Genomic DNA, 24,994 nt, shown 5'->3' with positions numbered 1-24,994 from the left:
AGTTGTCCCTTTAACAATTCCAATGATTTCTGTGGCTTTTTCCTAGTAAGTATAAACCAGAAGACTTGGTTCTATGAAATAAAAAAAAAATATGTATGTAACATAGATACGCAGTTTAAAACAAAAGCAAGGACCATATCTACATGTTTTTAACTAATGAACCCTTTCAGACTTTCTAACATAGGCAGGCAGATCAACATGATGCAGGGACACAACATATGCTGCTGTCTAAATTTGTGTTTTTCCTCCTAAAAAATCAGCAACTAGAGAAATTCCCAATTAACCTCTGTTGTCCTCCAACCCTGCTGATGAAACTTCTTCTTACTCCTTTTTGGAAATACTACTACATGAAGAATCCTTTACATGTTCTGGATTCAGTATTATTAACTTAGTGGGTAAGTTTGTAGCCAAAATGAAAAAGGGCAAGAAAAATTATCTGTGCATTAGATCCTGAAGGGATCCAAGTTTAATCTCAGGCTCCTAATAAAACCTGTAATAGAAAAACTGAGCTATACCATAAATTTCTTGTAGAATTCATCATCCAAGTAAGAATTTTTTTTCCTACTTTTGCTTCATTCCTGTGCTGAATGCCTTGGTTCAGAGAGAGATTGTGTCTGCTCTAATAGATTTATCGCACAGTAATACGAATTGATGCTCTAGCAATGTCTGTTATCTTTGATTTTAGATTTGTGTAGTAGCTCCAGTTTTTTAAAGTAATTTTTTCTTTCCCTCCTATGAGAGGTATGATCATTCCTAAGCCATCATATACACCTAGAGACACTGATGATCTCCCATAAAGAACGGCAAGGGGCTCCAGATGCCTAATGAAACACTCCTTTTTGTGAAGAAGTAATAGCTATAGGCTAGAGCCCAATATTCAGTTTTTCGGCCTAAATTTCTGCTACTGAGATAAAGTAGATGGCATAATGAATCTGTTTCTAATAACCAAAAGGGTAACGAGTCTGTTTCTAATAAGCATAGTTCTAGAATAAAGCAAGAGCCAAATAAAATGGCAACTGAAATTATAATTATGACAAAACTCCCTTCTAAGAAAAGATGGATTGGATCATTTACAACCAAGCTTTGGACACATTAAAGTTTTTAAACTGCCCAAATTCTACCACAGAGATTTGAAGTCTTCAAATATTCATGATTGACTTGCAACCTGGCAGCTTTGAACTCAAAGGTGTGCTACCTTTCAGGTGCAAGTTGCAAATTAAAATTGCAGTTTGAGAAATAAGAGGTGTGTTTATAGTAAACAGGTGGCTTCTGTTCAAAAGAGAATTGCTGGGGACTCTTTTATGACCATGCTGATGCTGTGACATATTAAGTGGAGCTTGTCACTTTTCCATCTGGTCTAGACAACTGCTGGAGGCGGAACCCATTTAGAAAGTAGCACACACCATGCAGCTGCTCCTCAATGTCTCATAAATAAAGAACCCAATCATGGCTTCATTCTGCTTTATTAAATCCCCTTTTATGAGGATTGGGTCATTGTTCTCTTAGGCAATTGTCCACAGAGTGTGGCTTTTAAGAAACTTGGTTTTGGACATGATCCTATAAAGATTACCTTGGTGTTAGAAAAATTGGGAAGTGTGTATTATCCTTTATCTAAATGACTACGCTTGATAAAAAGCCCTTCCTTGGAAAGTGTAATGCCAATTTGTCTTAGAGGAACACTGCTGACTTGTTTTAATCTCCCCTTGGACACACTTATCGTAGAGTTTTATCTCTAAGAGAAGCAATTTTGGTAGAAAGCTCTGTTCTCTGAATACATCATTCAACTCATTTACTTATTGCTATATTCCTTTTGCGATTCACAGATAAAAGAAGAACATTAAAAGCAAGGTACTATTTACTAGCTTTTGTCTGTTTTTCCCTGTAGGGAGTTTGACGCTTCATCAAATGAGATAATAGTGGAAAAACAAAAGAACATATTCCTTTTTTGTAGATATCAAACTGTTTTATTTAAATAGTTTGCAAATCCTGACTTGGTGTTTTGCTCTGAATCAAATGTCTTGCTATAACAAGCTTGGTGGTTGAGGATTTTTTCCTGCCGTGGGTCTGGATTATGTTCAAATCATTGTATAGATTAAATGACATTTAGTACATGTGATTTGTCTGTGAATTCCTTAATGTTAGGAAATTTTGACTTTTCTTGGCAGAACATTCTCATCTGTCATGATGTCACTGGCTGATAAAACACATAAAACCACCAAGTCTAATCATGTCTGTGGTTTTCCAATATGTTTGGTAGCAAAGGATTCCAGTCCCTGTGCACTTTGAAATCTTACAGAATGTAGCAGGCAACAAGAGGTATATCTGTCACCAGGAAAACATTGAGAAACTCTTGAAGCATGCTAGTGTCTAACTTGCTCAGAAATTAAATAGTGTAAGCTATCTTGAGAAGCCTTTCAAGGTCACTCATGAGTCTTTTTCCCTCATCCCCACCATATATCAATGTCAAAATGCAATGTATTTAGGAAAGACATGCATTTTGGTGTAATAAACAAATGCCTTTGATTCTTTCCAGAAATTATGAGTCTGTAAAAATTTATTATTAAACTAATTAAACTAGTATATTCAATTCAATGAAGCAGAACAAAATGTTTAATGTTGTCACAGCTTGCTGAATTCTGAATAGAATGAAATAAGCCATGTGTTTGAGACACTAGATTTGAAATTTGAGAGATCTTTGGGAGTTGAGCAGAGCACAGTTAGATGGAAACTTAAAGCCCTGTCATTTCATCGTCTACTCTTTAACAACTGAGAGATTTAAGCATGTCTTTGATAGACTGCTCTTATGAATGCTGATCTTTGCTTCATTATTCTCTGAGGCAAAATTGGTGAAATATTGGCATTACCTCTTACCGCCCGGAATTAGTTTCCTCCAATGTTTGATAGTTTCATCATGATTTAGTCTAAGTAGCATGCAAATCTCTAAAAGATCTTTAAGACTGTAAATACTTCCATTAGCACAGCTATTACATCGGTATTTTATAATAGTAGAGTAGTTTTTGAGCAATTATTTAAAAATTATACTTCTTTCTGTTTTTGAATGTGTTTGCATGGTGCTGGCTTATCTCCTTTGACTATCATTCTCCACATTCTTGATATTTTAAAATGAGAACTAGAGAATTTAGGGAAATAAGTGACATTTAAATCTCTTTTCAAGTTGAAGTTTATGATAGTGAAATAATGAAGAAGAGATTGGAATCAAGCAATTATCTACATAGCAGATGTCAAATAACAAAATTTAGCTATATGGAAATGAATTTTGATTTATTATAAAATGACGGATTTATGGCTAGAGATAGAAATATGTTCTCTTATGAAGAATTCTTTGTAGAAACTGCTTTACAGAAAAGAGAAAAATTGGGGTGCCTGGGTGGTGCAGTTGGTTAAGCATCCAACTCTTGGTTTCCACTCGGCTCAGGTTGTGATCTCAGGGTCATGAAATCAAGCCCCACATTGGGCTCCGCACTCAGCGTGGAGTCTGCTTGGTATTCTCTATCCTCCCTCTGCCTGTCCTGCTTGTGCCCATTCTCTCTCAAATAAATAAATCTTAAAAAAAAAAAAAGAAAAGAGAACAAGTGGTAGGGCAGTGTCCAGTAATTTTCAGAAGGACACTGCAGAGACTATAGTCTCAGAACACATGAGGAAGCATTTAATTTTAACAAAGGAAAATGATCATGATATATTATGTAACACTAATACATGTTGAGATGAAAGTCATGATGATGGTCTGTCAGCAGAGGGATATAATCATTTTTCCAAAGAACCTGATCTAAAAGGAGCACGGAGTGACAGATGGATGTATTGGTTAAATAGAAGGATCATGTTGAGAATTATTTAAGGCACAGATAATATTTTTCTAAAATAAATATGTATCTGCTGAGGACGTATTCCTAAAATAAAGATTTAATGGCAAAAAAAAAAAAAAAAAAAGAAAGAAACACATGTAGAACCGCAATGGACAGGTCATGATCGAGGGGCCATGCTGAGAGAAACCAAAGTGGAACTTCTGTGTGATAATGGTAGAGATGGCCTAGCTAGATGGAGGAGAAGCTTAATGCTTTTCTAATGGAGTTCATAAACATAAAATACTGTGCTGATGGCTGACCTCACATATTCACTTATCTCCTGGAAATATTATTCTGCTAAAACTGAACATGTGAGGAATGTTTGCCTTCCTTTTAACAATTTCATTCCTTGGTTAGTGAAAACAATTAGGGACACTTTTTTTTAAATTTATTTATTTTTTTATTTTTAATTATTTTAATTTAAATTCAATTAATTAACATATAATGTATTATTGGTTTCGGAGGTAGAGGTCAGTGATTCATCAGTCTCATATAATACCTAGTGCTCAATACATCACGAGCCCTCCTTCATGTCAATCACCCACTTACCCCATCCCCCCACCTCCCTTCCCTCCAGCAACCCTCACACTTAACTAATGCTAATGAGAATTTCTTGTTAAAGTATAAATGGTAATTATGTTTAGAGTCCTTGGAATTTGCCTGGGGTAGGGTATGTTTAGACATGTAACTTAGACCAAAAAGTTGTTTTCAAAAGGTAAGATTCCTACAGCCAGTTAGCTAAAGGGAAATGAGAAGCTAGTCACAGGCATAACATTGGCAGTATAACTGAAGATAATTCCAGTGAGGAAAAAGAAAGAGAGAGAAAGAAAGAGAAAAGTATGTAAAGAAACAAAAGTGACTGCATGGAGACCTTTCTATTAGATTTTAATTGTTATATATAGGTGAATGTAAATGAAAAATTTAAAGACTTATGGAAAATAATGTTTAGATTTTGTAAGGGCGTCTGGAAATCAAAAGCTCTAAACAAAACTGAAGTTTGTGAACTATCTTAAGAATAATAAAAGGGTTTCTTGAGTCTTTACAACAAAAATCCCTTAAATGGCCTAATGTAACTTATAATCTTGTTTGTGGGAGAAAAACAATATGCAGTGGTTTTAGTTATCTCAGGCTAATATAACAAAATACCATAAACTGAGTGGTTTATCAATAACATAAACTTCTCACAGTCCTGGAGTCTGGCAGTCAGAAATTAGGGCGCCAGTGTGGTCAGGTTCTGGTGAGGACCACTTCCTGGTTTGTAGGTGGTCCCCTGTTTGTCGTATCTTCATATGGTGGAGAGCAGAGATAGGAAATAAGCTCCCCCCCTGTTTCTTCTCATAAGGACCCCAGTCCCCTTCATGAGGGCTTTGCTCTTATAAGCTAATTACTTTTTAATACCATCACATTGGGGGTTAGGATTTAAAATATGAATTTTGGGGAGACACATTCAGTTCATAAAAGCAATAATTAAAATAAGTTTATTATATAATATGTTAGAAGGTGGTAAGTGTTATGGGAAAACTAGAATGGGATCAGGGATAGAGATGAACAGGTGCAATATTAAATAGGGTGCTCAGAATAGGTCTCGTGAGTAGGTGATGTTTAAGCAAAGACTTAAAGTTGGTGAGGAAATTAGTCATGCATAGAAACAAGGGGAAAGCATTCTAGAAAATACTAGTGCCAAGACTCTAAGATGGGACATTGGTGTGTTTGAGGTGGTGTCTGGAGTGGAGGAGCAGAGAGGAGAGTGCATGATGCAGTCGGGCCAAGGGTAAGGTGGAGAGGCAGTGGTGTGGGGGGAGAAGGAAAGACTTTTCTAGGTCTTTCACACCTACTCTCAGTGAATTGGGAAGCTCTGGCCACAAGAATGGTGTGATTTTACTTAAGTTTCAAAAGAATCCCTCTGGATGCTATGTTGAAGGTAGATTTTAGTGCAGTTAGAATGAAAGTAGGAAAACTTAAAAGGCCTCAGCAGGCCAACTGAGGGTGGTAGTTACTTGGACCAGGAGATGTTGCAGTGGAAACGGTCACAGTGTTAGAGCGATGACTATATCCTGAGTAGACAACTTAAGGGACTATATATATGGGACAATAGAGCCCTGACTAGGGAAGTTCATGCTCTTAACCACCAGTGTCTCTTGAGAAGCTCACCACCCCAACAGAGAAGCTTCTTACTAGGAGGCTTTCTCTCATTATTGCAAAGAACTATTCTTATAATGAAGCTAGGCTTTTAGTTCTGTGGCTGTATGCGTTCCATACATTGCTGCTGCAAGGCCTGTGCCTTTTTTGTACAGGACATTCTCGCATCTTCACGTCACATGCCCTGTTTCAAATATTGTCTCTTCAGAGTCCAAGTTCCAAGATTCAGTGACTATAGATTAGTTTCCTATAAAGAGTCTTTCTCTCCTGGCCAGAGACACTAAGAATGAGGATAGCCCTTGAACTACCTAAGACACAGAATATACTAGAGTCGCTAGAGAGGGGTTTTAATTTTCTGGAATTAGAGAAGGGAAAAAGTTGCCAGTAAGAGGTCAAACGAGGAACCGCAGGAAGGGACTGTGCCAAGTAGCCCATTATGTGTAGAACATGGCTGACTATAATTGTAGAAATTCAAGTGACATACATTTACCTTGTTCTGTATTAAAATTTTGTGAATTAGAAATTCTACTTGTGTTTATTTACAATGGAATAGACCAACAAGTCAATCTTTTTGCCCTCTTTTTCAGGGGAAAAAAACCCCTATGATCTATGGTTTTTAAAATCACACAATTTTATTGTCTTAGTTGTTTACCTAGCTTCAAATACTATTTTTGGTGTGAGAGTACATACTAATCTAAGCTGCCAGTGTTGTCAGCAGTAATGAATTTGAACTGTCAAGCACTAATTTTTTTTTTTCAAAAGTGTCTCATTAGACTACCACAGTGCTTCTCTAATGAGTTCCTTCATACTAAATATCCCTTATTCTATATGACTATCAAAATGAAGCTCAAGAATTCAGGCATAAAGAAATGGAAAGAATCATTTTTGAAATTCTATACAGACATACCGGTTCTAGATTTAGTATGTACCTATGTAATTACAAATAAACTTAAAAGCTTATGTGTGTACCCTCTGATTCCTTACGAAGTTAACAGGCTTATTGAGTTGTCTTTTCTTTTGGGTACCCCAATAGTTGAAAATTTTTTCACAGAAACCTTTACTGATTTGAATTTTTAACATTTGACTTTTATTTTGGTGTTAATATTGTTGGATACTATGCTTATTGCTAGAATCAGGACTTTTGTATCTTCTTCCAAAGTCAATTTTTGTGGTCACAATCAGTAGCCAATCTTATGCCTACTTATCATCTCTAGGTAGGACTTCAGCAGAGAGAGTAAAAGATATGAAGGTAAATTCATTTACTCAGTATGTATTTATTGGAGGCCTATCATGCTAAGAGTAGAGAGGAAACAAATGTCCACTTTGAATAGAATTTAAATTCTAGTTCGGGAGAAGACAATAAAAATAAATGATAATATACTCTGTAAAGTGGTAATAACTGTTATGATGAAGAATGGATCAGCACAAGAGATTAGAGAGGGATGGGGGTGGGCAGTACTATTTTATGTAGAGAAGTAAATGCACGCTCTTTATTAAACTTACCACTGTGACAACCAATTACTCTGTAGATCTATAGCCCTGATGAATTCTGCTGATTTCTGTTGAGCCATAAGAATTTTTTTTGTATCAACTAGAAGCTAGACTAAATATCTTTCCTTTCCCATATACCTGACCATGGAATTTACTTGGCTTCTCAGTGTTGTATGAGACTAGAGTAAGAGCTCACACTTCTTTTATCATATCAACAGATGAGAAGGGAGTTCAAAATAGTATGGACTCAAAAGAAGCAAATAGCCATGATGTAAAAGCAGAATCCTATGAAAATAGTCCAAAGTTCATGCTCAATAAGCAAATAGTCTTCAATGTGTTTCCTCCTCCGTCTGAAAGCACCTCTTCAGCAGCATGGCCCAGACCGGTTGGCTTTGACTTATGTCCCCCTATGTTCTTCAGGGTGGGATGCTGTAAGCTTGAGGTTGGGGTAAACCTTGAGTTCTATTAGACTAATGGTTCCTAGATCCCTGTGTGCCTAAGATTTTCTTAACAATCTTATTAAAAAGTAGATTTCCAAGTCCAAATAACAGATAGTCTGCTTCGGTAATTCTGAAATGCAAACCGAGTGCCAATGGCCCAGCGCTTAAACTCCTTCACTTTACCTCACTCTAGGAACTTGGAATCAAGTTACCAAATCTGGGTGATTGTAAGAGTCACTATGAAGATTATCTTAAACATTAGTATTCAGTTGAGTACTTAAACCACTTGCATCTGAGCATTTAGAGATGAGGTTCAGATAATAAACCTTTTTAATAAACTTATAATAAAGCTTCTCAATTTTATTCCTCAGAGTAGAGCATCACCATTTCAGTGGTTGGGAGGGAGGGCAATACAATACTTAGCTCTCTACCTGATCACCCTGAAGTAGCACTTGCTCATTGATGGGCCATATCCGCATAACCAGAAATAAGTTAGAGAACACAGTCTCAACAAAGCTGAAAACCCTTCATAGGTGTCCTCAGAAAAGTTAAGAAGATTTTATAAAATATTGCTTTATGTACAAAAATTAAAGCCACAGAGGGTTAGAAAGGACTCTTAGCAATTAGAAATATTATTTCCAAAAAAATTAATAAAAGAGTTGCAAAGTTCAGTCCAGGAAAATATCCTAGAACATAGAAATGAAGGGGACTGAGGCGCCTGGGTGGCTCAGTTGGTTAAGCATCTGCCTTTGGCTCGGGTCATGATCCTAGGATCCTAGGATCGAGTCCTGCATCAGGCTACTTGCTCAGTGGGGAGACTGCTTCTCCTGCCTGCCGCTCCCCCTGCTCGTGTGCACGCTCTCTCTGTCTCTGTCACATAAATAAATAAAACTTTAAAAACATGAAGGGGGCTGGGGGAAGAAAATTAAAAAATAAAAGAGGATCAACCCAAAAGATCCAACATTTAATTCATAGAAATTTCAGAAAAACAATGACAGAGAAATGAAGGGAAGGAAATAATAAAAGATAAAGAAAAAGAAGAAAACACAATTTCTCAGCGTTCAGAGACAACTGAGACTTCAAGATGGAAAGGAAGATGAAGGAGGGAAAAAATCCATACTGCGCACCAATTTTAAATAGAAGATTCTCAGGACATCCAGACAGTAGAGGGAAACAAAACAGCAAAACAAAAAATGACAAAACAGGCCACTTACAAACAAATAAGCGTTTGGCTGGCATCAGGCTGCTCACTGGTAAAAATACATACCAGCTGAGAGTAGAGTGAATCCAGAGTTTGAGTGAAAATTCTTTGAAGCCTGGAATTTTGAAGATGGAAAACTATTCATCCAATAAGACAGGAAAAGGATATTTTTAGAAGTTCAAGAACAATTCATTCTTGTAACGCATCCATTTTTAGAAATGACAACCAGGCAAATGATCCTAACAGTCAAAGGGACAGAGATGACAGATAAAAGGAAAGGCCAAGCAAACTCGGGATTCCGGTGATAAGCAATTCCACGAAGACAGCCGAGCAGCAGGGCTAGAGATTTTTGTTCCATTAAATTTATTTAAGCTCCTCTGACTTGATTTGTCAGATGCGAGAGGTGATCCTTTTCTGCTAGCCAACGCCTGCATGGCAACCCGTGACCTTATTCTAGTTCTACTTCTTCCCATTCTGTATCTTAATAATTATATCACTTCTATATAATAGAGTTGATAATACCTACCCACTGTTTAAAAGTTTTAATTGCCATAAAATATACATGTAAGATGCATCCTTTTAAGCATTTTTCAGTGCACAATTCATTGCATTAAGTACATTCACAATGTGGTGCAACAATCACAACTATCTATTTCTAAAATTGTTTCATCATCCCAAACAGAAATTCTGAAACCATTAAACAGTAGCTCTTCATTTCTCCCTGTCACCAGCCCCCATCAACTCTATAATCTTTCTGTCTCTATAAATTTGTCTATTGCAGGAATTTCCTATAAGCAAATGTTTTTCCTTTGTGCTTGGTTCATTTCACTTAACGTATTTTCAAGGTTCATCTAGGTTCATCCATACTGTAGCATGTATCAGAACTTTATTCCATTTTATGGCATAATAATTTCCCATTGTATGTACATACCACATTTGAAAATTCTGTTCATCCAGGATGAACACTTAGACTTTTTTCACCTTTTTTGGCTATTGTGAGTAATGCTGCAATGAACAGTGGCGTACAAATATCTGTTTATGTCTCTGTTTTCAAACCTTTTGGGCATATACCTAGGAGTGGAACTGCTGGGTCATATGGTAATCCTATGTGTAACTTTTTGAAGAATCATCAAATTGTTTTTCACAGTAGTTACACCATATCACCCCCTGCACATTTACAAGGTTCTAATTTTGCTCCATCCTCTACATTACTTGCTATTTTCTCTTTGCGGTTGTTGCTGTGGCTGGTATTTGTCCGTTTGGCTTTAATAGAGTCATCCTAGTAGTTGTGAAGTTGTGAAGGCATATCTATTTGTGGTTTTGATTTGCATTTCCCTAAAGGCTGATGATCTGTTTATCAATATGTGATGATAATGTTGAGCATCTTTTAATGTTCCCCTTGGCCATTTGTGTAGCTTCTTTGAGAAATGTTTAAGTCCTCTGCCCATTTTTTGATTGGGATGTCTGTCTTTCATTGTTGACCCACTATTTTTTTATTCTCCTATTACCTTTTTTGAAGTGTGAGTTCTATAATTAAATATATTTTGTGCTTACCATAGACATTTGTCTTGAAACATCTCTACTCATTTCATGATTTATGAAGCATATTGATAAACAGATTCTCCAGAATGGGCTAATGAATACAGTATTTCCTGAATTCTTATATTTTCTTAGCATTCTTCTCAGTAGCAAAACCTCAAGGGTAATTTGGCTAGATATAAAAAATCCGCGGCTCATCTTTTCTTTCATTGAGAATAAAAAATAAATGTTTCTCCATTGTTTTGTAGCATTTAATACTGTTGTCAAGAATCTGATGTCAATTTGGGGCGCCGGGGCGGCTCAATCGTTAAGCGTCTGCCTTCGGCTCAGGTCATGATCCCGGGGTCCTGGGATCGAGCCCCACATCGGGCTCCTTGCTTGGCGGGAAGCCAGTTTCTCCCTCTCCCGCTCCCCCTGCTTGTTCCCTCTCTTGCTCTCTCTCTCTCTCTCTCTGTGTCAATTAAATAAATAAATAAAATCTTTAAAAAAAAAGAATCTGATGTCAATTCGATTTTCTCTCCCATATCAATAATGTAAATTTTTTGATGGGGATGCCTAGATGACAAAATCCAGTTAATATATTAGGTCACATACCATGATTAATATTCTGGTCAAATTTTCCAACCAGTTGGTATGACTGTATGTAGATTTAAGACTTTTCAGGACAGTTTTTCATATATTTTTTTCTGTTCCATTTCTTTGGCTTTCTGTTTGACACTCCACATATATTTATTTTATTTTTCAATTTTTATCCTTTCCTTCTTCTATCTTCCTTATTGAATTTCCATGATGTTATTCACTCTTGAGCTTTTCAAAGTTAAGTCATTATAAATTTGATTCTTTCTTAATTATTTCATATGAGCCATCAGTTTTCATTTTGTATCTTTGTCTAACCATTTCATTTTTTAGCTTATTTATTTTTGATTGTCCAGTTATTTCCAAACTTCTCTCATTTTCTTAATTTATAATAGCTTATTTTGCAATATTATAATTACTCATCTGCTTTCTTCCTGTGTTTTTCTGGTATGTTGCTATTTTCTTATAATAAATGTGTATGTTATCAGATAAACAACCCCCCCCCCAACACACACACCATGGTATAATGAGATAGGCTTTCCCGGGCTATTTAGAGGAGGTTCCTATGGCAGCGAGGGGGAGATGCACAGTAGGGTAACTTTCTTAGCTTTTAAGCTTTGAGGCTCCTTCCTCTCCTGTGAACATGGATGATAGAAGTACATTTTTTTTCCTCTATAGGCCTGATTTATCTCTCAGAACTAAGTCAGCTTCAGGACAATGTCCCCTATCTACTCTAGAGTTCTGTGAGCCATATCTTTCAAGACAGTGCCCTCAGGTTTAGATGTTATATTTTGTTATTTTAGTGCTTGCTATTATTTGTTTTCTCCGAGTCCCTTCCCTTATTCATGCTCTAAACATTTTTGGTCTCTTACCTCTAGGGCTGTGCCCTGCACCATTGGGTTTTTATTCCCAGCAGTTTTCCTTCAGGTTTAGGTTCTGTACTGCTCAAGGTAGTATCTATTTGGTATTTCTGAATTCCTCAGTTATACTCCATACCATGATCCTCACAAATCTCTGTGTAGTTTGGTTTTAATAGAGTTTATTTTTTTCAAGTACTTTTAGGTTCATAGCAAAATTGAGAGGAAGGTACAGATTTCCCCTATACCCTCTGCCCTCACTCATGATTGAGAAAACCCACCAGAGTGGTACATGTTACAACTGTTGAACATACACTGACACATCATTATCACCCAGAGACCATAGTTTACATTAGGGTTCCCTTTGGAGTTGTGCATATATAATGACATGTATGTACCATTATAGTAATATACAGAGTATCACTGCCTTAAAACTTTCTTGTGCTCTACCTACTCATCCCTTACCCCTCTTCCCCCAACCCCTGGCGACCACTTACCTTTTTCCTGTCTCCATAGTTTTGTCTTTCATAAAGTGTTACATAATTTAAATCACAAAGTGTGTAGCTGTTTTCAGATTGGCTTCTTTCAGTTAGTAATCTTTTAAGTTTTCTCCATGTTTTTTTATAACTTGATAGCTGTTTATTTTAGTGTTGTATATTATTGCATTATATGAATGTATTACAGTTTATTCATTCATCTCCTGGAGGACATCTCGGTTGTTTCAAATTTTGGCAGTTATGTATAAAGCTACTATAAATACCTCTGTGTCAATTTTGGTGTGGACATAAGTTTTTACCTTGTTTGGGTAGATACCAAGGAGCATAATTGTTGGATCAGATGGTAAGAGTATGTTTAGTTTTGTAAGAAACTACCAAACTGTCTTCCAAAGTTGATGTACCATTTTGCATTCCTATCAACAATGAATAAGGGTTCCTTCTCTACATCCTCACCAGCATTTGGTGTTGTCATTGTTCTGGATTTGGCTATTCTATTAATTGTATGGTGGTTGTGTATATATATTTTTTTCACTTACCAGAAAATTGGGGAATATTCCTCATTTTGTTGGTCATTCTCAGACTTAGGAAGGGATCCTCTCATCGTAGGATGAGTACTAATTGACTTTTTACTTTTTCCTTCTGGGGCTGAGAATATTGTGTGCTTTAACTGCCTCTTCTCTTGCCATAAAATATCTGATCTTGCCCAAGTCCTGATGCTAGTCTATGTCAACCACAGCCGTGAGCACCCTGGGACTTTGGGATATTTTCTGTCATTTATGTTGGTCAAAGAGCTCATTTGTGCTGTTTCGTGTTTGCTTTGTTTTGTGTGCTTTACATCCATTTTTTTTTAATTTTTGGTTTTTAGGAAATGTTTTGGAGAGATTGAAAAACTTCATTAGTGTCATGATCTTGTTATGGGAAGTTCCAAATGTGATGCTAAATTATTTTATGACATATATAAAATAGTTTTGTCAAATGTTGTGCAGTAATTATTTGAATGCATGTTTTGTATTCAGAGCCACATACCCTTTTATGGGAAAATGTCGCTTTTCATTTTTTAGTGTCACTTAGGAACCTGAACATACTTAATTATTCTCAAGGATTTAATCAATATTATCTCTTCTAATTGGTCATTGGCAATTCTGTTCTCATTTGTGTCTAAACTTTATAAGCCAGATCTCTAACTACTCTATGTTTATAATCTTGGCATTTATTTATTTATTTATTTTTATTAACAGTGGAGGAGCATTTTAAATAGTAGAAACTTTTCGTGGGTTTTTATATTCTCTGGTAAAATTCTTTAAAATGTTTTTTTGGCATTGCCTTAAATTGTACTTCCTTCAGAGAATATAGATTTATTGTTATTTAGTGAAAACTATAGAGATAAATCTGTAAAGTCTTCTCAACTTTTGTACTGCTAAGGGTATAACGTACATCATATTTCACTGAAACAAGACAGAACTATGAGAATTGTATTCTGAATGGTTAAAAGACAGCAGCAGTAGGATTCCACTAAATAAAAAGTTTCTTCTAACTAATTTTTGTTTAACATGCATTTGAATTTGAAAATTTTTGCATGTGTTTTTTTTCCATGATGTATTTGGACATTTGGGCTCTATAGTTTTGCCTGAAATCTGTAGGTATTAAGCTGTCATTTATTTTTGAACTTTGAAACTGAGTTTTCATTCTTGTTACTAAAGTTTGAGCTTTTATTATCTTGTAAATTAACTAAAACAGTTTCTGATTGTGATCTCTTGGAGGGTTGTTGGTGTGTCTTGTTATCCAATATATTTAGTATAATGTGTTGCCTTTTAGAGCAGCTGAAATTTCTTCTCCCTTCCTGAATTTATTTCCACTCACCATCTCTTGAGCTCCTAAGAAAAGCTGTTTTGAATCCATCAGGTCTAGTCTATGAAGGAAACTGAACCACATTTTCAGTGATGGGGATGTTAGAAATATATTTGACTCTACTGGTTTTATTTCTCTCTCCTACCCTTTTGATTTTTACCCTTGGGTTTCCCTTTCCTCATATTTATACTAGAAAAATCTAGAGCCACACTGTCCAGTAAAGTAGCCAGTTAGCCACATGTGGCTATTGAACATTTGGAATGTAAGTAGTACAAATTAAAAGGTGCTATGTGTAAAATCGCACAGGGTTCCAAAGAAAGTATGAAGAAAGAACATTAAAGTACCTCACTAAACGTTGTACAGAAATTACTATTTGAAAATTAGGAATGTGGGATATGTTGGGTCAAATAAAATATATCATTAAAATTAATCTCACTATTGCCTTTTCTTTTTTAAGGTAGCCACTAAAATAATTTAAGCTTACACCTACAACTCACATTGTATTTTTACTGGACAGTGCTCATCAAGAGGGGCAAGAAAATGCTGCTTAAACTTGCACCTAAACAAAAGCTTTTCTCATTGTTCCACTTTCTTCAGCATGCCTCATTGTGATATTATAAAGGGTTACATATCAAGTAAATTATCCTAAGATGTCCCCTTGCTATCTTTAAATTGAAAATCTGTGGCATTTTTAGGGGTTAGTAGAAGATTGTGAGATGCAAATCCCAGCTGAATATGGTATCATGTTATCATAGATGCACACAAAAAATTGTGACAGTGTTCTGAGTTTTCTACTTAAGGGGCAGAAGTTGAAATGAATAGAATTGATTGGTTGTGGGATAGCCAACTTAGTCACACCATATTAGGCACAATTAAAATTTAAACTTTTATTCAGTATCAGTAACTCTGACCTTATTAAAAGGTCAAAGTCCCTTTTTTGTAATCATTGGAGTCTCAGTGTTCTCAAAATTTCGATAGCAGAGCTTTCCCAATCCAATAAATGGTGGTAGTATAGAAAATGAATATTAATGGTATTGCAGACCTATCATTATTTATACTCAATTTGTAAAGTAATAATCTCAGGGGTGTGAGGAAACATAAAACACACACAAAAAAACAGTAATTTTCCTTCTTTTTAAATCAGCAGAATGAAATGTCCAGAGGTGAGGGGGGTCTTTGTTGAATGAAAAGACAAGTACAATGTGATAATGAAAGTATTCAGTTTCACATTTTTACTTAGATCCTACATTCACATGCCAAACTTCAGGATCCACCTTTTCTTAAGAACATTCTAACACTTATTTTAAATGTAGTCTGCTGCTTCCGTGGAAAATAAAGAAAACAGGGCCATTAATAAGACACCTTTCAGTTCTGAAAGATTCTGATATAGAGGAGGTCAAATATTATTTACAAATGGTCTAAGACATCTTCTGCACTAAAAGCTAGGCGTACCACTTGAAGATGCTATATGTTGTTATAATGAACTAAGAAAGAGTGATTAAATCCATGTCTCTTCTTTGAGAGTTGTTACTGGTTGTGTTCAGTAAACATTAGAATTTCTTTTAAGTTTTTTGGTTTCTTGACTAACATGAAACTTACTTGAGATAACTGCTTTGAAATTCCTTGTCTTCCCATTGAAATATGGAAACACAGAAGATATGTGAATTTACAGCAAGACTATAAAACTAGGCTTATTAGTCTATATGACCTGCCAGACTTTAGGAGGAATGTAAACTAACTAAAATATCCAAAAGGGATTTGGGCAAAGCAGTGGCTCCAAGCAGTGTTTTTCAAACATTATAGTACTGCCTGTCTCTGATTTATTTAGAAATGTGTGTGTGTTGTGGAAGGAGCATTGTTTGGGAACTACGAAGGAGCATTGTTTGGGAACTACGATGACTGCAGGATGACCACTGATACTTGGCACATGAAGCTAGGGACACTAAAAATCCTATAGTCTGTGGGACAGTCCTTAATCACAAATAAATTTGAAGCCAAATTCTGACAAAACTCCCATTGAGATGCACTGTGAATGAAGATTGCAACCTACCCGTTGGATTCGCCTTCACTTGACCTTCAAATTCTTTTTTTTTAATTTTATTTTATTGTGTTATGTGAGTCACCATACAATACATCATTAGTTTCTGATGTGGTGATCCACGATGCATTGTTTTCATGTAACACCCAGTGCTCCATGTAGTATGTGCCTTCCTTAATACCTATTACTGGGCTAATGCATCCCCCCACCCCCCTCCTCTCTAAAATCCTCAGATTGTTTCTCAGGGTCCATAGTCTCTCATGGTTCATCTCTTCCCCTGATTCCCCCCCCTTCATTTTTCCCTTCCTTCTCCTAATGTCCTCCGTGCTATGCCTTATGTTCCACAAATAAGTGGAACCATATATAATTGACTTTCTCTGCTTGACTTATTTCACTTAGCATAATCTCCTCCAGTCCCATCCATGTTGATGTAAAAGTTGGGTATTCATCCTTTCTGATGGCTGAGTAATATTCCATTGTATATATGGACCACATCTTTATCCATTCATCTGTTGAAGGGCATCTCGGCTCTTTCCACAGTTTAGCTATTGCAGACATTGCTGCTGTGAACATTGGGGTGCATATGGCCCTTCTTTTCACTACATCTGTGTCTTTGGGGTAAATACCTAGGAGTGCAATTGCTGGGTCATAGGGTAGCTCTATTTTTAATTTTTTGAGGAAACTCCACACTGTTTCCAAAGTGGCTGTACCAACTTGCATTCCCACCAACAGTGTAAGAGGGTTCCCCTTTCTCCACAACCTCTCCAACATTTGTTATTTCTTGCCTTGTCAGTTTTTGCCATTCTAACTGGTGTAAGGTGGTATCTCAATATGGTTTTGATTTGAATTTCCCTGATGGCTAATGATCTTCAAATTCTGCAAAAATAACTCAGCAGCACTGAGCTTGTTTTACAACTGCTCCTCCCAGTCAGCTTCACTGATTCTTCTTTGGGTGTATCTAAATATAATGCAATATTAGAACCTTAATATATTCCTCATACAGAAATTATATTTGCCATGTTCTTTGGTCAGAATGCAAAGAACTGCTTATTGAAATATTTTCAAGATAAACATTTTCACATGCATAATTTAAAAGTATTTTCCCATTTTTTTCTTCTTCTTTTTCCCTTTCCTTTTTTGCTTCCTTTGTATTCATCTTGCTACATAAGATGAACCTGATTTTTAGTAACCTACATCAAAAAATATTTTTTTGTAATTATAAATTTATGTCTTATAAGTAAAAACAGGTACCTAGTTTTCAAAGACTGATGTCTGTCCCAGCCATCTAGAAGATTGTGTTAGATTACTTGTTGGGAAGTATACCCTATATTATAAGGACAGGATGCCTTTCCCTGTATTAATACAAAGTCCAATCACAGAGAACCAATGGGACTTCTCCTTCTCCTCAAACTTTCTTAGAAGTGGAGTGGGAATGAGAGAATAAGAATGTTTCCTCTTCGGGAGATAGTCCAAGATGGCGGAGGAGTAGGAGACCTTAGTTTCATCTGGTCCCAGGAATTCAGCTAAATAGCTATCAAATCATTCTGAACACCTGCAAACTCAACCGGACATCTAAGAAAAGAATAGCTACAACTCTACAAATAGAAAAGTGACCACTTTCTGCAAGGTAGGAGGTGTGGAGAAGTGAATCTGAGGGGAGATATCAGAAGATAAACTGCAAGAGGATGGAGCCTCCCTAAGCCAGCTACTGGAAAGTGCTATAGCAGTGGAGTGGAAAATCAGAACTTTTAAAAGTCAACTCTGGTGAGGACCATCCCTGCCTGAAAGGCGCTCAGGTGGCAAAGTGGGGTGAAGGGGAGCACAGAACACGGCAGTCTGGAGACTACTTTCCAAACAGGAGCCCAATAAGCAGAAGAACCAGTGAGACCTCCCTTCTTTCCCCTGGAGGATCGGAGCAGGAGCGCACCACAGGAGTCTGCGGGGTTTGGAGACTAGAAATGGGGTCACATGCATGAGATAGAAGCCCTCCATCACAGGCTGGGTGAGCACAGAGTGTGGATGGAGACCATGGTGACAGGGGTGGTTGACTGCTTTTCCCTGAGGACATACTGAGAAGTGGGGACCCAAGCTTTCAGAGCTGGGGCTGGAGACTGGGAAGCAGCCATTTTCATTCTCATCCTCTAAAGTGGCATGGAAAGCCTTCAGGGAACAAAAGCCAAATAGACCAATCCAGAGCCACTTAGCCTGGCCCCCTGGCAAGGGCAGTGCAATTCTGCCTGGGGCAAAGACACCTGAGAATCAATCCAACAGTTCCTTCCTCAAAATATCAGCAAGAACATCCAGCTAAGACCAAGTTTACCTATCACACAGAACTGCAAAACTCTAGCTGTAGGGGTAAATAGTATATAGAATTCATGTTTTTTTCTCATGATTCTTTAGTCTTTCAATTTTAATTTTTTTCTCTTTCCTTTTTTAACCAATTTCTTATTTCATCAACTCTTTTTAATTTTTTTTAATTTTCATTTTTACACTTACATTCTATCCTTTCATTGTATTTAATTTTATTTTTGTATATATATAAATTTTTCTTTCTTTACAAGTTTCTTCTAACAAACAGACCAAAATACACCCAGAATCTAGTGTATTGCTCTGTTCTCTTCACCTGTCTGATCATATTCTCACTCTCTCTTCCCTTTCTCCTTCTTTTTCTTCTTCTTTTGTTGAAATTTTCATCTTTATACTTACATTCTATCCTTTCAATGTATTTAATTTTTAGTATATATATATATGTTTTTCTTTATTTAAAATGTTGGGATATAGTTTCTTCTAACAAGCAGACTAAAATACACTCAGGATGTAGTGTAGTGCTCTGTTCTGTTCACCTGTTTGTTTATACTCCTTCCTTCTCTCTCTCTTTCTCTCTCTCTCTTTTTTTTTTGTCTTTTAGTTTTCATTTCTACAGTTACATTCTATCCTTTCAACGTATTTAATTTTATTTTTGTATGTATATAAGTTTTTCTTTCTTTACAATTTTGGGATCTATTATTCTAACAAAAAGACCAAAATACACACATGATCCAGTGTATTGCTCTGTTTCTTCACCCATCTGATTATATTCTCTTTTTTAAAAATTTTTGTTTTATTTACTGTTTTCAGTTTCAGGGATTTGTTTAGTGTATATTTTTCTGGGGTCATTTTTGCCATTTTAGTGTTTTGTTCTCTTGCTCGTCTATTCTTCTCTGGACAGAAAGACAAGATGGAAACACTCACCTGAAAAGAGAGAAAAAGAGGTGGTACTGATGGCCAGGGACCTAATCGGTATGGACATAAGTAAGATGTTGGAAATAGAGTTCAGAATAATGACCATAAAGATACTAGCTGGGCTTGAAAAAAGCATAGAAGAACTAGAGAATCCCTTTGTGGAGAAATAAAATAACTAAAATCTAATCAAGTTGAAATAAAAAAAAGGCCAATGATGATATGCAATAAAAAATGGAGGCTCTAACTGCTAGAATAAGTGAGGCAGAAGAGAGAATTAGTGATATAGAAGACCATATGATGGAGAATAAATAAGCTGAGAAAAACAGAGATAAACAACTACTGGATCATGAGGGGAGAATTCTAGAGATAAGTGATACCATGAAGTGAACAATATTAGAATAACTGAAATCCCAGAAGAAGGGGGGGGGCAGAAGGTATATTGGAGCAAATTATAGCTGAGAACTTCCCTAATCTGGGGAAGGCATTCAAGTCCAGGAGGCACAGAGAACTCCTCTCAAAAGTAATAAAAACAGGGCAACACCTTGACATATAATAGCAAAACTTGCAAATCTCAGAGACAAAGAGAAAATCCTGAAAGCAACTCAAGACAAGATCCATAACTTAACAAGGGTAGAAATATTAGACTGAAAGCAGAACTATCCACAGAGACCTGGCAGGCCAGAAAGGACTGCCAGGATATATTCTGGGTGTTAAATGAGAAAAATATGCAGCCAAGAATACTTTATCCAGCAAGGATATCTTTCAAAATAGAAGAGGAGATAAAGAGCTTTCAGGACGAACAGAAGAATTGGTTATCACTAAACCAGTCCTGTAAGAAATATTAAAGGGGATCCTTTAAGCAAAGACAGAGCCCAAAAGAACAAACCAAAAAGGAACAGAGACAATATAGAGAAACAAGGACTTTAAAGGTAATAGAATGGCACTAAATTCATATCTTTTGATAGTTATTCTAAATGTAAATGGGCTAAAGGCTCCAATCAAAAGACGTAGAGTATCAGATTGGATAAAAAAGCAAGACCTATCCATATGTTGTCTACAAGAGACTCATTTTAGACCCAAAGACACCTCCAGATTGTTCACCACAACCAAGTGGGATTTATTCCTGTGCTGCAAGGGTGGTTCAACATCCACAAATCAATCAAACTGATATACTACATTAAAAAAAGGGAGGACAAGAACCATATGATCCTCTCAATAGATGCAGAAAAAGCATTTGACAAAGTACAGCATTCTTTCTTGATTAAAACTCCACAGTGTAGGGATAGAGGGGACATAACTCAATATCATAAAAGCCATCTATGAAAGGCTTACGGCGAATATTATTTTCAGAGGGGAAAAACTGAGAGCCTTTCCTCTAAGGTCAGCAATATAGCAGGGATGTCCACTCTCCCCACTGTTGTTCAGCATAGTACTAGAAACCCTAGCCTCAGCAATTAGACAACAAAAAGACATGAAAGGCATCAGAATTGACAAAGAAGAAGTCAAGCTCTCACTCTCACTCTTCACAGATGACATGATACTCTATGTGGAAAACCCAAAAGAGTCCACCCCCAAATTGCTAGAACTCATACAGGAATTCAGCAAAGTGGCAGAGTGTAAAATCAATGCACAGAAATCAGTTGCATTTCTGTACACTATCAATGAATCCGAAGAGAGAGAAATTAAGGAGTTGATCCCATTTACAATTGCACCAAAACCCATAAGATACCTAGGAATAAACCTAATAAAAGAGGCAAAGGATCTGTAATAGAACACTAATGAAAGAAATGGAGGAAGGCACAAAGAAATGGAAAAATATTCCATGCTTATGGATTGGAAGAAGAAATATTGTTGAAATGTCTGTGCTACCTAGAGAAACCTATACATTCATTGCAATCCCTTTCAAAATACCATCCACTTTTTTCACAGAGCCAGAACAAATAATCCTAAAATTTGTATGAAACTGGCAGTGACCCTAAATAGCTAAAGGAATGTTGAAAAAGAAAATCAAAGCTGGTGGCATCACAATCGTGAACTTCAAGTTGTATTACAAAGCAATAATCATCAAGACAGTATGGTAGTGGCACAAAAACAGACACATAGATCAATGGAACAGGATAGAGAACCCAGAAATGGACCCTCAACTCTATGGTCAACTAATCTTTGACAAAGCAAGAAAGAATATCGAGTGGAAAAAAGACAGTCTCTTCAACAAATGTTGTTGGGAAAATTGGACAGCCATATGCAGAAGAATAAAACTGGACCATTTCCTTACACCATACACAAAAATAGACTCAAAATGGATGAAAGACCTCAATGTGAGACAGGAATCCATTAAAATCTTAGAGGAGAACACAGGCAGCAACCTCTGTGACCTTGGCTGCAGCACCTTCTTCCTAGACACATCTCCAAAGGCAAGAGAAACAAAGGCAAAAATGAACTATTAGGATTTCATCAAGATAAAAACTTTTGCACTTCAAAGGAAACAGTAGAGAAAACCAAAAGCAGCCTGTAGAATAGGAGAAGATATTTGCAAATGTCTTATCAGAAAAAGGGCTAGTATCCAAAATCTATAAAGAACTTATCAAACTCAACACCCAAGAACAAATGATCCAATCAAGAAATGGGCAGAAGGCATGAACAGACATTTGTGCAAAGAAGACATCCAAATGGCCAACAGACACATGAAAAAATGCTCAACATCACTCAGCATCAGGGAAATACAAATCAAAACCACAATAATATACCACCTCAAACTGGTCAGAATGGTTAAAATCAACCACTGAGGAAACAACACATGTTGGGAGGATATGAAGAAAGAGGAACCCTCCTACACTGTTGGTGGGAACACAAGCTGGTGCAGCCACTCTGGAAAACAGTATGGAGGGTCCTCAAAAAGTTGAAAATAGAGCTACCCTGTGACCCAGCAATTGCACTCCTAGAGATTTGCCCCAAAGATACAAATGTAGTGACCCAAAGAGGTACGTGCACCCCAATGTTTATAGCAGTAATGTCCACAGTAGCCAAACTATGGAAAGAGCCCAGATGTCCATAGACAGATGAATGAATAAGGAAGTCTGGTGTGTGTATATTTATATATACATACACATACATACACAAATGGGATACTACTCATCCATCAAAAAAATGAAATCTTGCCATTTGCAACAACATGGATGGAACTAGAGGGTATTATGCCAAGTGAAATAAGTCAATCAGAGAAAGACAATTATCATCTGATCTCACTCATATGTGGAATTTAAGAAGCAAAACAGAGGATCAGAGGGGAAGAGAGGGAAAAAATGAAACAAGGCGAAACCAGACAAGGAGACAAACCATAAGAGACTCTTAATCATAGGAGACAAACAGAGGGTTGCTGGAGGGGAAGGGGTGGCAGGATTGCGTAACTGGATGATGGACATTAAAAACAAAAATAACAATAAACAAAACAAAAAGAATGTTTCCTTTTCTTGGATTCTCATCTAGAATCTTGCCATGAATTCTATTTCTAGTGCCAGTTGCTAACATTCCCAGCTCTATAATTCTCTTAGAACTCTATTGAGAGTATGTATTGTAAGACCTAAAAATTCATGTGCTGCCTTGATATCTTTGAGTCTTATAGGGCCCCAGAGACTTAATTTTGAGTTCATCTGCTCTTGTTAGCTATGGATCCCCAACATTAGGTGGGAAAGGCTCCCCACCTGGCTACTTCCCCTATATCAGTTGGGCTAGCTGCTGCTTTTCAGCTCCTGGCCAACCTGAGGAATTTTCAAATAAACATATTCTTGTGGGGAACACTGACATCTTTTTATTATTGTGGGGCCTCCTACAGCACCTGCTGGTTCTGCATGGTAATACCATGTGTGGCCCCTGTGTGGCCCTGCATGGTATTTCACCTCTCTAACTTTGAGTGTCGTGTGTCTACCCATCTTTTGAATGCTAGGGCAAGACTTTGTCCTTCATCTAGGGAGTGAAAAGTTGGTGAACAAAACAAATGGTGTCATGGACAGCATGGTCCAAGCATGATGGAGGACATCCAGACAGATTTAACTGACTGCTTCTTAGCTAATTAACTGGTTCCTAATATGAGGGAAGGCCTCCTGGGACAGACCAAGTGCTGGCTGGCTTGTGCTTTAGCTTGCTTGTCCTTCTGTTGTCCTTCTAAGTGCTGCCATTTCTCCATTCCAAAGCTTCCTCCTTTACCCCCGATGTGAGGACTATTGTTAACTGACTATATCATGACATAAAGTGCTGTTGGGTGAGACATTTGTCTGCCAGGTGGCCTCTGGGACTCCTGCCACCAAGTCTGAGGCAAGGGGCCTGACAAGCCCATACAGAATATGATGAGAGGCTGATCTATCAATAGGAGCCAGGGGCAGTGACAACATAATGTCTTAATTGGTGCGCTCTTGAGTCCTGTTTGCACTTGATCAGGCTAGAATTCTCCAAGATAAAGATTCCAGGATATTATGTCTGCAGGTGACTGGAGATGGATCATTTGGGGCAATCCCCCAGCCATCATTCAGGAAGGTAGCTCACTGACGTAAGGTTTTGCAGAAAGACTGAGTTTCAGGCCACCAAGAGAAATTTAAGAATGATTACCTACTGTCTCATAAGAGTAAGGGCAGGGCTAGTGGAAGGGTAGTGACCTAGGCCTTCTATCTGCTGCTTGCTGTGCTCTCGTTGTGTGCTCTCCTGACCCCTAAGGGTATTGCGTTGCACATCATGGTGGCCAGTGGCTCCAGCACTGGCTAAAAATAAAGGGGGCAGGGAGGAGTATTTGGTACTCCTCGGCTCTCCCCGTGCAAGATTCCTAGCCAGTGTGCCTGGGCTTTATTTAGTGCTGCAGCTTACTACCATGACCAGTGGCTAATCTAGCCAGGGTTCTGAAACCATATAATTATTGCTGTGAGGGAGGCCCTTAAGCCCAAAGATATCACTTTCGGGCTGTCTGGAGGAAGAAATTAATAAATAGGAGTAGAATAGAGACCCCCCTCAGGTTTGTCTGGTAACAAAATGAGATGGGAGGGAATGAGAGAAAAGAAAGAGATAGATGAGGGCGCCTGGGTGGCTCAATTGGTTAAGTGACTGCCTTCGGCTCAGGTCATGATCCTGGAGTCCCGGGATCGAGTCCCACATCGGGCTTCCTGCTCAGCAGGGAGTCTGCTTCTCCCTCTGACCCTCTTCCCTCTCGTGCTTTCTATCTCTCGTTCTCTCTCTCTCTCTCTCTAATAAATAAATAAAATCTTTTTTAAAAAAAAAGAGATAGATGAGAGAGAGAGA

The sequence above is a fragment of the Eumetopias jubatus genome, unplaced genomic scaffold (genome assembly GCF_037043125.1).
Source record: "Eumetopias jubatus isolate StellerSeaLion01/CBP00866 unplaced genomic scaffold, mEumJub1_p1.0 scaffold_2, whole genome shotgun sequence".
Taxonomy (NCBI): Eukaryota; Metazoa; Chordata; class Mammalia; order Carnivora; family Otariidae; genus Eumetopias; species Eumetopias jubatus.
Note: the sequence above shows the minus strand (reverse complement) of the source record.